The following is a 13,056-nucleotide window of genomic DNA, read 5'->3' on the forward strand; positions in this document are numbered from 1 at the left end:
CTCTCACAGTCCCATTCCTAGGTTACCTGGAGAGCTTCCTACTCTCCCCACATCCTCTCTGTGTCCAACCTATTCTGCAGCCAGGAGCCTTTAAAAAATATATAAATCTGCTTATAACTTCATCATCTTCCCAGTGCTTTGAAAAACAAAAGACCAAAATCCTGGCTTACATGGCCCTATGTTATCTGGGTTCTACCTCCTTCACCAGCCTCATTTCACAACCCTCTTCTTGTTCTCTGGGATCTACTCATCCTGGTCCTCAGGTCAGGCCTCAGGACCTTTGCACATGCAGTTGACTCTGGTAGGATTGCTTTCTTCTCTTGACCTGGTTAATTTCTATGTGTCTTTCTGAACCTACTTCTTTTAGGAAGTAAAAGAAGTACTTTTACCTTTTACAGACGATCAGCTGCTGGTAGGTCTTCCTAATGTCATGTTCACAGACCTCATTCTTTATGATTGAACCAGCTTTACAGGTGCGGAAACAGAAATGTTAAGTAACTTGCTTGGGGGTCCAGGTAGCGGCTTTGTGAAAACACACACTGGATCATTTTCACTTTAATAGCAGCTACATCTCTTGTCAACGATTAGAGTTCTGTGTCAAGTTTTGGTTTCTAAATGATGTGTAGATGCTGGAATGAGCTGAGAGAAAAGAAACATGCTAATTAAAAGGTAGACGAGTAGGACCTTTGAAGAAAGAGCAAAGGAGGTGGGGATTGTTTAATATGGTGTGGGGACATGGGAAGAAACCCGGATTTAGAGTTTTCAAGTTTGGGGAGGTTATTACAGCAGAGATGGCAATAAAAATACTTTTTGACTTGCCACGGGGTACAAAAGATGATATTTCTCATCTCTATAAAGATGAGAAATTGTAGCTGGAGGGGGTTTGGTTTCACAAAAGAAAGGGTGATTAAAGATTTGAACAAGACACAGAGTTAGTTTCTAGAATGTCTTTTTGCAGATGTGGTTAAAAGCAGGATCAATAGCCTTCTAATTCACCTGGTGGCTCAGGCATTGACCTATTTCAGGGAGGGAGCTGGGCCTGCTGACCTCCTGAGGTTGTTTGACTGACTGACTGACTGACTGAATGAATGAATGAATGAATGAGAAAGTGAATCTTGCCATCTGTCACAGGCTAGATTGTGCTTCTGCCCTGCCTGGCGTGATAAAAGAAATACTGAGTGGCACGCGTCCCTCAGGTTTCCTCAGCTGATCACACTCAGGTGGCCTTATCTGCCGCCCAGGTGTTTCCATTTATCGCTGATAAACTGTCTGCTGAGAGTCAGCGTTGGGGTAAGAGGTGGGGGAATGAGTGGAGGGGAGGGTAATACCCCAGATGTTTTCCAAGAAGACAGGAGAAAGTTATTCCTCAGTACTAATACATTTCGTCATCCTATCTGCCTGCAGATGTTAAATTTGGGAACGCTTCCAGGTTCTCTTTTTGCTTTTAAAATAAAATAAGTTGTGTATTTAAAAACATCCAGGACCCAGTCTTCCCTGGGGATGTGTCTCTTTTGCATGTGGATGAAGCTTTGGGGACTTAAGAGGATCCTAAATTTTACTGGCTGTGTTTCTTCCAGTCTCACCAGTCCTGTTGGGTTTCTCTGTCGGAAGCCAGGAAAAATGAAGATAATCAGAAGTGCCAATTACTGAATGCCTACTGTGTGTCATACAAAATTAAATCACCATGGCAATACTGCAAGGGCCATATTAACACCCATTTTACACGTGGGGAGTTCACCCAAAGATTGTCATTTCTCCAAGTTCACAAAAGTGCCAAGTAGCCAAACCTGGTTCAAACCTAGGTCTGTGTAACTTCAAATCATAACAGCAACACTTTGAGAGCTTTCTAGTGTCCCAGTCACTCATTAAATCCTACGGAGGAGGCATTATTAGGTTCCTTTGAAGGTAAGGAAACTGAGGCATAGGTCATCTAGCTAGTAAACGCAGAGTAGAGAGTCAAAGCCCCAGCAACCTGGCTTCAGAGCTTATGACCCTGTACTGATTTCCATCCCCTTTCAACACTGCATAGACAGCTTGGGTTGCCTGCTTTGCAAGCTTTAGTTAAATGATCTCAGCTTCAGTATCTCGAGGAAGAAACCTTTCTTCCCTGTGTTGTCTTGTCTTTCCATTGATCTTCTGTTGTGGGAGTAGCTGCAGGCTCCCCACCCTGTGACAGCTTTCACGTGCCAAGTCATTGGCTACAGGTGGCGAGGTTATGGCTCCAGTTCAAGTCTCTCCCCTGGAGTTCGATGTTCCAGAAAGGACACTCAGTTCTTCAGGGCTGTCTCTGTGATCCAGGCTTTGATCTGGGAAAGGTTGCGCCTCATTGCAGAGTTGAAGCTATCTCCCTGCTTTGTTTACATGAACGCCCTTCCAGGACTCTGTCTGCTTTTGGGGTGGAAGTGCCCTGCCAAAAACTCCAGCTCTCCATGCTGGCTGTGTGGCCAGCATACCTCCTGCCTTTTCAACGATTCCTCTGCCCTGGATAGAGAGCGGTGTCTCATAACAGTTTGGAAACTACAAAAGTTTCCCTGGCAGGATGAATGATGGACTCGGTAACATGTTTCTGCCTTTTGGAGTTGCCCTCCGATTTTTCCAGGCTTGATTCTGTAAATCATTTCATCTTGTAAAAATACTGGGCTGTGAGCACAGATGATCTCAAAGGTGAGGATTATTTGAAACTCCATTTGAAAATCTATCCTCCTTTCAACAGATTATTCTTGTGAATAAAAATTTTCTTGTGAGCATGCCAGTACACAGGTAGTTCTAGGGCCTTTGAGAGGAAGTAGAATATGCTTCTGCTCCAAGAGGCTTTGGAAAAAGCAACTTGTCTATATATTGACAACTAATTTATCATCGAAAACGTTAGGCCTGCTCTCTGCAAGTGCTCCTAGGGAGGTGTTAGGGGATGAAGTGGGGAAAACTCTGAAATGTCTTGAAAGATATGTCAAACCCATAAACCTGAAAATGTCATTTAGAATATTCTGTTGCTTTCTGCCATCCCAAGGAGATGGAAATCTACTGTGGTTTTCAAGATAGGTTAAGGTTATGTAACTCACAGAGTTGGAAGAACATTTTGGGCAATGATTTGAAGTATTGCATGTTGTAGTTTTTGCTCATTTTTCCCTTTTTCCAACAATGAGAGAGAATCAGTTGGAGGCAGGCTGTGACAGAGAAGGTCCAACAACCTAAGTTGATGGATGATATCAGAGAGGAAGCTTCTTTGACATCTGTGCTCTTCTTTAACTCGCTGACCGAAGAGTAGCCCACATGCAATTACCATATGCTTTTGAAATGAACATTCGTGAATGTTAGAAATTATCTTGCTGGTTTTTGGAGTGAAGGCAAATGTGCCTACTTTTTAGCCATACTTAGGAGACCTAACTCATTTTTTAGAGTATCTGCAATTTAGTGGGATCCAATGAATTAAAAAAAAGTACCCAAATATTCTATTTAAAATTTTGTTTAGCTATGAAATTCTTTCATCACGCTATACCCTAGAAAGGTAATTTTATAAAGTATATTAGTAATGTTGTAATGATTAAAACTGATCACAAAGTGATATAAATGATTAGCGTGGGGAGAGAAAAGAAGACCTGAAAATCTTTTATATGTTTGTGAAGCATTTAAAAAAATGACATTTCATTTAACTCTCACAAAATTTTTTCTTTTTTGCAGATGAGGAAACAGAAGCTTGGAGATGTGAGTAAACATTTCCAGGGTCCTGCAGCTAATCAGTGGCCAAGCTTGTGAAGAAACCCATAGCTTTCAAACTCTGAAACTGATGCTCCTTAGATTCACCAGGCTACCTCACTTACTGCCTAAGTGAAATCATCATGGAGGGCTCCTTGTCCACCTCTTTGCAATGACCCCAAGGATCTGAGACATAGCTACCTCTCGACAAAGGCAATAACATCACATCTAGGAGGGGCAGTAGATTGATTCTTGAATTAGGCTGCTTGAGCTAGTACTCTCGCTCTTCTATTCACATGCTATGTGGCTTGGGGGCAAATTACTGAAACTCTTTGTACTTCAGTTCCCTAATCTGGGGGAAAAAAGGTGTGGATAATACATATACCTAACTCACAGGTTTTGTGAGAATTAAATGAAATGGCAAGTGGTTTGCCTAAGGCCTGGAAAAAATAATTATTCAATATGTCTATACATTTTCTCATTTTATTTGAAGCTTGCATCATGTTTAGTTATTAGTTTCTTTAGCAGAAAGTCACCCAGAGAAAAGCGTGCAAGTTTCTTATGAGAGGAAAAAATAAATGCTTGTGAGCACAATTAGATATAGCAAGGAAGACGTGGGTAAGCCAGTGGGAGAGCATTGTTAAGGTGGCTGATCATGCTTTCTTGTTTTTGTTTTTTCCTAAACAAATTAGAGATTCCAAATTAAGGAGCAAGACTAGAACAAAGGTGAAAATTATGAAAAATTTCTGTGAAGCCCAATGCTCTATAGTAACCAGTTAGCAAAAAGCTATTGAGGAGAAAGGAACCAGACTAACGCAATGTCTTTTTGCTATAGTTAATTCCATCACTGTGATTACCACCAGCATATTTTCAAAAAAGAGAATATTTAAGAGACTCAATTCTGTTAAAAGTTGGGTGCTATATAGTCTCAAAAGTGAGCTATGAAACCCTGTCCCAAGCTAGAAAAAACAAGTTCGCTGTCTTGTGAGAGTATTCTAAAAAAAAATTTTTTTTTAAACCTGTTTCTTACTAATTATTTGATTTACATTGAACATTTTGAATTTTCCATTATGTGAAGGGTCTAAAGTCTTTTGCCAAGAGCAATGAAAGTAGTGGGAAGGAAAAAAAAACCACACACACACACACACACACACACACACACACACACACACAAAACACCCTTTGTATAAATTTCACCAATTTCTGCACACTTAGAATACATATTAGTTTTTCTTGCATCAATAGAAAACATGTTTTCTTGTATCAATAGAAAACATGTTGATGGAGGGAATCCATTCTGGATATGTCAAAATAGGACCTTTCCCAAACGACTCAGACCATTTAAAATTGCTTCTTAAAATAGAAGCTTATTTTTCCCTTTTAGATTTTGCTCTTCAGGGATGGAGCTCATGACCATGCTCCCTCTGTGACATTGCATTTCAGGGCCATTTTATTAAGCATTTCACCTTCAATGGTGATAGCATCCCTTGCTGTTTGGGAGGTGGGGTGGGATTGATGAAAATAAAGGTTAGCCCTTCCTGATCTCCCCGGGGGCCATGTTGTCTCAGTTTTGATCATTTCCCCCAATTTAAGATTTCTGCATAAACCCCCGTGTCTGTGTTTGGCTGGCAGTTTTATGGCTGACCAAATTGTGCACTGGCCGCTGTTCTGGTTGGCTGAATGTTTATACAGGCTGTTAATCAGATCGGGGAGGGGGCTGTGGATATGGGGACTGTCTGTGAGCTGGAGCGGTCCTGTTTGCTGTCGTGTGCAAGGGCCTGCACTTTGTTACTACAAATTACATAATGACATGTTACATTTCAAAGTGTATTTTTACTTCAGGGAAAATTAAACCAATAAACAAACAACCCTGGTGGAAAAAAAAAAAAAGAAAAAAAAGAAAAAATAAGATCCCTGGTTTCCAGATCTTCCTCTTCGAAAAGGTTCTTAATTAAATTGTAGCTATAAACAAATCTTTGTTTTATTGCAAAGAGAGCAATTGTGTATAGAAGCTATTTTTAAAAATTAGGATGTGAACATTTGCTGGACAAGGGTCTGGTCCGTGTTACGTATTTTATGATCTGTACAAAATGAAAAGGCAAGCTTGTGTGGTGATGGTAGATTTTCAATTTTTGATTGCTAATCCCTCTCAAATGTTACTCCTGCCTTGCTTGAATAGAGCCTGTAAACACAGGAATTACCTTAATTTTTCCAGGTACTGATTCAAGCAAAACTGCTTAGCATAAGCATGAAATTGCCAACTCTTGAATTTTTAGTCCTATAGAAAATCAGTTCTTTTCTTCATACTATCTGCATTTTAGGAACTTTGAAATTGTTAAAAAACAAAACTAAACCAACCTTCTAACTCAACTTCCAAACTTTTCACTGCACACTTATGCATGCAACATTAATTCTTTTCTGTAAGCTGTTCAAATTAAGTATATGTTCAGGATCCAAGTTTATAATGATACCCCTCTGTGTAGTAGTTACACTCATATGTTATTGAAATATGCGTGTATGTACTTGTACAAATTTTTTTTGGAATAAACTACATTATCAAAAGAGAATGTGTTTTCACTGTCTTCTGTCTAGTTGAGTGGAGTCCTGAGAATAAGGACACCTATTAAGCTGCATTTTGTATGAGCTATTTGATCAAATCAGTTCTACCCAAGATCTGCTGTTATCAGAACCATTTGGCCTGGAATTCCTGGGTTTGTTCAGGTGTTTGGCTGCTACTAGGAAAAGCAGCAGCCCAGGAAATGGTTGGGTGAAAGAGGGCCCCTATTCTATTTTAAAAACACCCGCTGGTGCTCACGTTTCTTAGGCAAAATTACGATGTGACTTATAATAATTTATCAGTACAATCCACAAAATGAGAAATCACAAGATCAATTGAAATAGACAGTCTAAGTCTTCCTGTTCAGTTTATTTATTTTTAAATTCAGGATGTTTAAAAAGAAATCTTTTCCCCTTAAATCTTAGAAATAAATAAAGAGGTTTTGAACCTTCAGTTAAAATGTCAGATTTCGGCAATGAATGGAAAAAAGAAAGGGTAGCAAAGTAAAGGACAGATACATAGTGGAGATTTTTGTGACTAAAAAGGGATCATTTGAGGCAATGCTATTTGCTGGCAAAGAATGCTTTCCCTATCTCATCTTGGATTCTTGACAGTTCTGTTTCAATAATTAGTTTAGATTACTTTATTGCTTATGATGGTATTCAACCCTGTCCCAAATTGACCATCCACTTTTCAAGTGGTTGTGTTTTTGACTTCTGTCTGGGACATTCTGATGGGGCTTGACCTTGACTTTAGAGTGAGCAGAAAAGACCACCAGATTTTTTCACTGCTGCTTGAACTTTCCTTTTCATTCTCTTGGATTGAATGTTCTCAATTTCCCCAGGCTGACAACTTCTTTCCTCTGCCTATTTTGCCATCCATGTCATGGTTTGTGTCAAGGGTCTAGGAGAAGTCTACCATCAGCACCACAGCTCCTGTGCACAAATCCAGAATGCCAGACTGAAGGCAGAAGGAAGGGTAAAAGTTCAATTCTCAGATGGCAATTCAGATTTAGAAAACAGAATGAGAAAGAGCAGTGGGGTCCATCTCTCCTCAATGATGAATTCATGTCTTAAATCGTATCTGCATCTATTTCTTTCTGTCTACCATCCATCCATCCATCCATCTTTCCTTCTTTCTTCTTTCTCTTTCTCTTTCTTTCTCTCCCTCCTTGCTTCTCTTCTTTCTTCTTCCTTTTCGTAAATAAAACTAGTACTAATGCAGAAGTCTGATATTAGACTTTAAAAATGAGTACTTCTCTTTTTTTTTGAGAGAGAGCTGGTGATTTTCTTCCTTGCTCGGCATTAACTGTCTTACTGTCTTATGATACTTATCTTTAATGTGGCATATCAGAGAACCTCTTTGAAAATGTTACGGCTTAATGCAGCTCAGGGAAATAAAAGCCCACTTAAAAAAAAAGGCAAAATAAAGCTTTCTGATATGGACTTCACAGATAATTTTTGAGAAGGTCCACTTTCGTATGCATGCAAACCTGTTTAGAAATGTTTTAAATTTTAAAGCATGCATACACATATAAAACTCATTTATGTGTTTTTAAATGCTGTTTAAAATTTTAAAGCATATATAGAAAGCAAGAGAGCAAGAGAGGGTGCTCAATATGCATCATAATAGCATGAGAACTGAAAAATGAAAGTTTACTTGCCAATTTAACTGGCTTTGCAATGCAACAGACTAAACAAGTCACATTTTATACACTGTATATGTTTATAACAGAAGTGCAGCATGCCAGTGTGCTATTTAGATCATTTTCCTGGTTGAACGAACAAGCTCACAGGTTCACCATTTAATATTTGTTCTCTTAAAAACATGAAACTCGTTTTGAAAATACTGGCTTAAATGGGCATTATTAAGTCTTTATCAGTTCTAAGTATTTCAGCCTTTTGCATCCAGAAATTTCTCAATCTGACAGAATAAGAAATGCATTTACATGGCCTAAGCTCTTAAATTGTCCCTTTCAATTAATGCCCCATCATGGAGCAATCTGGAAACCATTACTCAGTAACTCTTCATTATAATTGCTTGCAGCTGAGTATCCAGCCCTTGGTAATATAAGAATAAAAGAAAACTCAGTTAGTAACAAGTGCAATTGATTCCATTCAGAATTCCCTTGGTGCTTTGCCATGTTTGGCCTGCATAAGAGGAAACACGAGGGTTTTTTTTTTTTTTTCTTCTGGGGCCAGGAAATGAATTGGCAGACATAAGATGGTTTGTGTGGTGTGTGCCTTCATTTTTCAGCTGGTCCTTGTTAAAAATGAGACGGTGGGACTCCTGCTTTCTTCCTCACTGGCTACATTTTTTTTGGAGGGCTTTTCTGGTAATAGATAAAACCACAAAATTTCAATTTGCTGCAAACTAACAGCATCCAGAAACTGTCACCTTCTGTAGTCATGGCCGATCCTGGGACTTACTACTGCTAAGGAGTGGGCTTTAGAATTTTATCCACTTCTACCTTGGTCCTGACTTTATGAGAGCAGAGTCCCTGGTGCATTCTGTACAGGTGGAGAGTGTTTATGTGTTTGGAGGCTATCAATCACCAACTCCAGAAATGTAAAGATCTAAATTATGATAGATGAAAATGTGAAAATGTGATGTGGTAAACTAACCACTCTGCCAACCATGTTCCCCTTCCTGCCCATGAAAATCAAGGACCTGGCTGTAAAAAATGGTGAAGGGAAATGTTCTTATCACCCATTCCTGTCAGAGATGATGCAGCTCATTGCTGATGCTGAGATCCAATGTCCAGTGCCAGAGTTCCCCTGGATTCTGAGCACTAGGGGCTGGACTGTGGGGACCATCAGTTTATAACATCCTGTCCCCGCTCCCTGCTATAGATGACTGAGGCCAGGTGACAAGGACACTTAACTTCATAAATTAAAAATGTGTAAATTATAAAATGAATTTTTAATTATAGAATGAATTGATGTTCAGCAAAGAAATTTGAATGTAATAAAACTCTCATTTAATTATTTCCATTATTTGCTTTCATCATCAAAGGGAAAAAAAAAATCTCTCTGAAGTTAAATGGCATTTCATTTTGATTTATTGTAGAAAGAAGATTGGAAAATCTCCCACGACCAAGGAAAATTATGAAAAATATTTCTGATATTTTGTCTATGCATTTTATTTTTGAGGGTGTTTCTTAGATTAGTGTGACTATTTTGTATTTCCTGCCCTGTTGTAAACTTTTTAAAACTTGCTCTTACAGTTATCATTAAGCACATAATTTAAAATCCCTAATCAGGATTCTTAAACAAGAGAGAAGCAATCTCACACCGCTAGAACAAGAAGAACAAAAGAAGGAGGAAAAATCTTGACCTCTGGAAGATCTAGGATGGCACGTGCGAGGCACTGACACAGCATCCGCCGGCATCACCGACTCTCCTGGACCCCAGAAGCCCCACTTCCCAGGCTCGGAAACCCTGCAGCAATGAAAAGGAACCACAGACAAGCCATAAGGAAGAGAATTTTTCTATTAGAAAATAAATACAAATGCATCCTTAGAGGCAGGTTTCATGAGGACAGGGAGAATCAGGTTTTTTGTGTGCCTGATTTTGTTTTTCTGTCTAAAAGATACAAAACAATAAACTGAGTTAACTTGAACTTACAAAGATTAAAAATAATCAATTCCTGTTACTATTTTCAATTTTTTCCCAGTTTTACTTCTTTAGGTATGAAGAAATATAGCCTATTAAAACCTGGATTAATAAAAAACCTTTCATTAACTTTTAGAAAGTATGTGATAATGAAATCAGTGTATGTCCAATAACCTTGTCCAGTGACTATGAATTCAGGTCAATTAATCAGCGATTCTCAACCTCAGGATGAGTTTGGGGGTGGGAGTGGGAGGGAGGTGAAGCCTGCACTTAGTGAAGAAGATGTATCTAGTAGCGTAGATGTCTATGTTTGAAGTAATCAAACCCCAAACTCTGGGGGACTCTGGTCCAGGCCTTTGGCCAAAGGTGCGTACAGCCCCAGGCATGTCCTCCAGTCTTCCTTATGAAGGCCTCCTTGATCCTCTAAGGGAACCCTTCATGAATGGGTCATATTCCTTCATAAATCAGGCAGGCCTGTCTGCCCAGTTATCTAGGCTGTTTGTTTACAGGACTTTTTCTTTGTTTCAGATTTTCAGCACTTTTATTCAAATGCTTTCTTCTTGTCCTCCTGAGGACAAGCAATTCTCCCTTTTCCAATCAATCAAAAGATATTTCTTGAGGTCTGATTAAGAGGAATTTTCCACAATTGTTCAATGCTGCTGTTTAGTAATGTCTGTGGCCAGTCTTCCTAAGACCAAATTCTTGGATCTGAATGACTTCAAAAATCTTCTTTCAATGAACATTACATCTAATAATGTTGAGTAATTTAAACTGCTGAGAAAAGACCATAGTTTTATAAGGAGATGAGGTAGATTATTACTTTTCACCATAGATTGAATTTATTTTATCTGTATGCCTCGTTATATGTTCTTATTTTTACTTGTATCTACTTATATTCTTATAGACAGAGTCTCACTCTGTTGTCTAGTAGGTAAAGTGGTACTCACAGGAGGCCATAGCTCACTGGCTTCAAGTGATCCTCCTGCCTCAGCCTCCCAAAATGTTGGGATTATAGGCATGAGCCACTGCTCCTGGTCTTTAGTGATATGTTCTTAATAAGGATTATTTCGTTTTACTACCACACACGGAAGTCCTATGACCAGGAAATGTACAAGTGGACAAGAAGAGCATATTAATAATAGCTGGCCCTCAATTATTTGTAGAGGGGTAGACTTACAGAGGTTCCAAAGTGAAGTCCCTATGGACATACACCATTCAATGTGTCTGGGTCAGCCAGCAAAGTATTTTTGAAAGCATGAATTAATTTTCATCATTAGAGAATGGGATAATTCATATAGGAACATTTCCCCCTGCTTCTCTAGAAAATCAATAGGTCTAGCAACAGTGGTCCCCCATTTGGCCTGGCAGCCATAAATAGATGTTGGGGAGTGGTGGCCCCTTCCAGTGGGCCAAGCACTCTTCAATTTGCCCCCAATCTCCTCCCAGCCAGTTTCACTCTTCATTACCTGTTGACCCTTGTCTGCTTTTGAGTGTGAGAACTCTACTGTGTTTTAGAGCTACTTGAAATTCCCCAATTGTCTTCCTTTTCATCACTGATGACAAAACTCTTCTTTTTAATGCTGCTGTATAGACGCTTGGGTGTTGACTGTGAACTATGACCTCCGTGATCAACTTGGAATCAAATGTCTCTCAGGAGAGGATATAAAGGAATATTTGGAGGGGGCCCCTCCTCATTCACTGAAGGAAGGAGACATTCATTTATTTCCTCTTCCTGCTCACTGACTGTGAAGATAATGATCGCTTAAAGAAATATGATACAGGGAGGCCAGAGAGAAAAACAAAGAAGCAAAGCAAGAAGTGTGACAAATCCTCAAATGCATTTTGAGCAGCTGAATTGCATAGGGCACTGTAATAATTTCGCAGGACACTTTTACAAAGATTTGAACACCAGGCATTCTAATCCTAAGCACTACACAAAATGGCCCTGCTGATTTGCCCCCATGGGGGGCTACAGGCCTCTAGTGAGGTCTCTCACCCAAGTAATGAAACATTTCTGTGGTAGGCTGAAGACTGTGAGCCCCCAGATCCACGAAAGAGCAAGCTCAGCAGGTACCCAGTCTCTTCTTGGATCCAGTTTGTTCTATATCAGGGATCAAGAGGAAACCCACATAGGGTGACTTTTCTCAGGATGGTAGAGCCTAAAGGGGAATATCCAGCCCTTTCTTTGACCTCTTTCTATTCCTTCGGCCTTAGCAATGAGGGCTGGGAAGAAGAGGTGACTATGCATTTGTGCATCTCCGTGCTTCCAGATCCCTTCTCTCCACGCAGGCCGAAAATCCCATTTAGATTGGCAAATCTGGCTGAACGATGTCCAGATTAAATCTGAGAACTTTCTCAGTGTTAAAGATTTCCAGCCTTTAGCATCCATAAAAGCAAACAAGATAAAGTTACACTCAAAATAGGAACGGTAGGGAAAAAGGTCTCCCAGGGTTTACCATAAAAATCAAATTACTCCCAGGACCTTGGTGACAGTTAACTCTCTGGCTCTCTTATACCACACAGAATTATTGCTCTGAAAGAGTCTTTCTCACAGTTCTCCAGACATTTGTTGTATGCTCTGTGCATATCTGGGCATGCACATACCACCTGGGTCCCCACCATGCATGGAGCTGACATCTCACAGTTGCTAACAAGTGAGATGACACCAGAAAATGGCTTTGTCCAGCTCAGCAAAATCAAACTCCCTAGCTGAACTTCCTTCTGATGCTGGAGACCAGGGAAACAATGACTAAAGGGCAGGTGACTTGGCAGATCTGTAGCAGAAGGCCAGCCCCAGCTGTGTACTAAGGTGGGGCTGAAATTGTGTGGGCCACCTACCAGTTAATTCTTGGAGCTTCTCACTGTGCACACTTAGCTTCCTATCGTGTCTGCTTAATTGTTTGAAATGTATGCACACATGTCCCTGACAACCAAGGAGCTATAATTTCTTGGTAATTCATTTTGCCATTTTTTCTTTCCTCTCTTCTCTTAGAAGGTGCTCCCCATGGGCAGGCCCAGGAGTCCCCTTACCTAGAAATCAGAAGACCAGGAAGGAGAAGTCTGCACACGGCAAGCCAGCTGTGTTTCAGTCCTATGAACCTCTTCCATCAGTGACGATGTCCAAAAGGATGCAAAAGCCCTTGTGACAGAGGCTGCTGGGGAATTAACAAGCCTGCTTTCGCTTCCTGCTGG

At 40.0% G+C, this 13,056-nt stretch overlaps 1 long non-coding RNA gene across 1 annotated transcript; it reads left to right on the forward strand.

Moving 5' to 3' along the window:
- Positions 1-2,269: 2,269 nt before the first annotated feature.
- On the forward strand, positions 2,270-12,427 carry LOC140709562 (uncharacterized). The gene is made up of 4 exons (XR_012090060.1): positions 2,270-2,664; positions 3,679-3,740; positions 7,095-7,228; positions 11,456-12,427. It is a non-coding gene; the product is annotated as an uncharacterized lncRNA (long non-coding RNA).
- Positions 12,428-13,056: the final 629 nt, after the last annotated feature.

Source organism: Chlorocebus sabaeus, chromosome 21, assembly GCF_047675955.1.
Source record: "Chlorocebus sabaeus isolate Y175 chromosome 21, mChlSab1.0.hap1, whole genome shotgun sequence".
NCBI lineage: Eukaryota > Metazoa > Chordata > Mammalia > Primates > Cercopithecidae > Chlorocebus > Chlorocebus sabaeus.